Below are 4,314 nucleotides of genomic sequence, written 5' to 3' on the forward strand. Positions count from 1 at the left end.
CACTTTTATTTGTACTGCACTCATTGTTTTGTCCTTGAAAGCCTTCTGAATCAACTGAATAGTTTCTGTGAAGGAATATTCAAGCTTAATGCAAAATTTGATACAGATTTGTTGCTCTACTCACTGTCATTTTGAATGTGACAACCGCACAGCACAAATGCTCATTTAATGGCATCTACCGCCCTCACTGACTAGGACGGTGAAGTCATCATAGTTCACACATGCATATTCCAGTCCACTCTCCTTGGCTACCAGGTTATATCGATGTCGTGCAAATCATTCTTTTTATATTAACAATGGCTGAACTTATTCCAGACAGGTCTCCTGATAAACATTATCTGATTAATTCCTAAAGGTAGAATTATTAGGTCAAGACATGTTAATATGATTAAAGTTTTAAATTCATATTATCAGATTGCTCGCCAAAGACTGAATTAGTTCACATTTCTACCAGCAGTATATAAAAACGACAATTTGATGAAACATAATATTTATCAATATTAGACATCTTTTTTACACCTTTGCCAATTTGGGTCTCATTATTTTAATACATCTTTTTTCTTTTTTTAATTTTAAAATTTTAAAGATTTTATTTATTTAGTTTTAGAGAGAGGGGGAGGGAGGAGAAAGAGAGGGAGAGAAACCTCAATGTGCGAGAGATAGAGGGATCAGTTGCCTCTTGGCTGCCTCTTGCAAGCCCCCTACTGGGGACCTGGCCTACAACCCAGGCATGTGCCCTGACTGGGAATCGAACCAGTGACCATTTTGTTTGCAGACTGGTTGGTTCTCAATCCACTGAGCCACGCCAGCCAGGGCTAATCTGTCTTTTTTTCTTATAATTAGAAAAGCTGAATATTTTCATCTGCTTTTGGATATTTTTATTTCTTCATTTTTGAAGAGTTTATGGCTAATATGGCTCATATGAATTAGCCATTTTCAAAGAGGGCTTTTTTTCCAACCTAATGGTTCAAAATATTCAGAAAGTTTACTTTGTAATAAATATATATTGAAATTTTTTCTATTAATATTTTAACTTTGTTTATAGAGTGGATTTTTTGGGAAGGTGCCTGGTTAACTCTAAAAGGATGCTTTTACCTAAATATTAATTGTCTTCAGATCAACTTTAACAATAGATTTTTAAAAATACTTTGGAGGACAATAGATTAAATATTAACAACTGAATCTTGAATACTTAATGAGTATGAAGTGCCAAGCCAATACTCAATCACAGAAGCCTCTGTCATATTAAAGGGCCACCTAATTCCATCTTTCTTTATTCACTCCCATAGGTCAGCCTTTGTCTCTTCTCACCTGGATTTCTGCAACTGTCCTGAACTGTCTCTACCCTGAGTTTCATCTAGTCACCTTTTATCACTGCCAAAAAAATAATAATCCTTTTGATATAAAAATGTTATGTCACTTATCTGCTCAATCCCCTTTGATAAAATCCAAACTGCCTCATACAAGACCCTTCGCCCTGCATCTGCCTGATTTCTCTGGCCTTCTTCTATCCGTGTGTCACACATGTTCCAGCTGTAACAGACTAATTCTACTTGTCTGAATGTACCCTGTTGCTTCATAGACTTGTAAGACCTTCTGTCATTCCTCCCATGTGGACCCCCTTCCTGTCTGTCACTACCGAGTATTCTTATTCATTTTTCTAGATTCACCCATGTCTGTGCATATTCTGGGGAGCCTGTCCGCCTCTCTCTCTCTCCTGTTCCTTTAGGTATATGGCCTCTGTGCTTTCAAAGTGCTCCGTGCATTTCTCTTTTAGCAGTTGAGTTTTATTAGTCTAAAGTCTTCCAAAAACTGTAAATGTGGTGACAGCCTCCTCTGTCACCATAATTCAGGGGCTTACACAGGGCTTGATACATCAGAGTTTTTGCCAATTAAATATATAGACAATTTAACATTTCTATGTTTCTCAGGAAAAAGTACAACCAAGCCAATATGCCACTATTAAAATTTTAAGCGGGGATTAAACAAGATAGCAGAGGACATTACTAATAAAGAGTAATACCACTTAGAGTATTTGCTATTTGCTTTTCTGCCCTGTGCCTTAATTTCCACACTTTTTAAGTCTAAAATAGCAATATCAAGCAAACATCTTCAGAAGATAAACTAGGGTAGAGAGAAGATTCAGAAATTTGGTTGTAAATGCTTCAATGTCAGTTGCTGGTATAAAACTCAGGAGACCTAAGAATATCATATTTTCAAATATATAATGGTAAAAGTCATTGAATAATATAATTCATTTTTTGAGGAATAATGCAAATATAATTTATTTTTACACGGAACCCTTGGATTTGAGGATACTGAGAGGAAACTCCAAAGCTAAGATTTGGAAAAGATGAGAGGAGCTTAAGAAGGTTGTATTAACATCAAAGTTGCTAAGAGAGGGGCATCCAACCCGTGGCCCACGGGCTACATGTGGCCCAGGATGGCTATGCGTGCAGCCCAACACAAAACTGTAAATCTACTTAAGACATTATTGGGGGTGGTGGAGCAAGGGAGGGAGGTGGGCTTGGCTGGGTCGGGGGGTAGTGGTGAGAGGTAAATTGCAGACAACTGTAATTGAACAATAAAATCATTTTTAAAAAACATGATGAGATTTTTTTGTGACTATGTGTCACAGTGTATTTAATGTGTGGCCCAAGACAACTGTTCTTCCACTGTGGCCTAGAGACGCCGAAAGAATGGACACCCCATTTGGTTGTTCTCACAACAAAATTATATACCTTAAATATATACAATTTTTATTTGCCAATTATACCTTGATAATTGATTAAGTTGGGGAGGGGAAAGAGAGAGAAGGACCTAAAGTTATTTGTGTGAGAATCAAAACTGCCCAAGCTCATCTTTACAGTAAAGAATCCCAAATAAAGTCCTGGTCTAGAGTATTTCAAGTGGGTAACAAAGTTACCTGGTCAAAATATTCAGGTGAAGACCCCTAAATCATCTGGCTTGAATAATCTAGATAATGAATTAATGTAATAATTTTGTATTCTCCAGTTCAGTTTACCAGTGTAGATCTTGCCCGAGGGGGTTCCGAAGCAAGAGAAATAAGGATGAAATGAAGAATAGAGAGACAGATCATTGTCTCTGGGAGCCCTGAGAAAAGATAATGTGGATGCTATAGCAGATGATATGGCCACATGGAAGTAAGTTGGGGGCCCTCTGAGGACCCCTGTACTGTGACTGAGGTAACCCCACCTCTCTCTACTGGAACAGAAGGGAGAGAGGTGTGTGAGCAGGAGGCTTGGGTGCCCAACTGGCTTTACCACCCAAGGCTAAGAGAATAGGAATTTGACTGCCTATTAAAATCTCATCTCTTCTTTGAAGTTCATATCCTGTCTTCAGAAAACTTTGCCTAACTCAGCTTGTATGATTTAGAGTCAGTTTGTAGCAATTTAATATCTTATGAAATTGCATCTTATATTATCACCTCAGTAGGTTGTAAATGTCTTTAGGGCAGAAATCCTGTTTGGGGTTTAAAAAATGTCCACAATGCCTAGGGCAGGGTTGAGGATGCAATAAGTGTTCAGCAAGTAAGAGTCTAATGGTAAAGTTGAAAGGAAGGAACCATCGGGCTCCTGCAAGTTTCCTAAGCTTCTTTCTAACTTAGAGGAAGAATACCAGAGGCTGTTGGGTCCCATTCCCACATTGTCAAATCAGAGAGCTGAGGTTCCCATACATAGCACATGGTATACTTTTCTCTGAAGAGCACTATCCTAAATGCAAATTAAGTCTCAGAGCCCTACAAAGGACAACGGGGAAAGCACAGTCCCTGTAAATCCCCTTGGGGACCAGGCTCTTCTCCCTGAGTCCTCATCTGTGTGTGAGTGTGCATGGTGGGGGAGGCAGTGGTGGGGTGGGAGGGCATCGGCAAGAGGGAGGAGAGAGACTCCACGCAGTGATTATGTGGAGGGGATTTGCTATGTCTCTTTTCCTCCCCCCACCTCTCTTTCTTTGTCCTCTTTCTCCGTGTTCCTCTCTTTGTCCCCTTTTCCTCGTCCCCTTCTTCTGCATTTGTCTGGGAGGATCCTGGAGTGTTCTTTTGATCGACTCAATCTTTCTCTGGCACTTGAGTTCTGATTGGCTGAAGGACTTAGAGGGGAAAAAAACTTTAATTAAGTAGATAATCTCTTCTTTGGAAGTTTGGCAGCTCCATTTCACCTCCCCTTAACTCTGTTTGGGATCGCTTACACACCAAGGAAGTTGGGGTCTGAGGAGAATTCCATCCCACTACCATCTCACGTCTCTGTCTCTCAAGGTTTTAGAATTTTTCTATCTCTGTTACTCCAGAGGATT

This window comes from Artibeus jamaicensis, unplaced genomic scaffold (assembly GCF_021234435.1).
Source record: "Artibeus jamaicensis isolate MK-2021 breed Jamaican fruit bat unplaced genomic scaffold, CSHL_Jam_final contig_490, whole genome shotgun sequence".
NCBI lineage: Eukaryota > Metazoa > Chordata > Mammalia > Chiroptera > Phyllostomidae > Artibeus > Artibeus jamaicensis.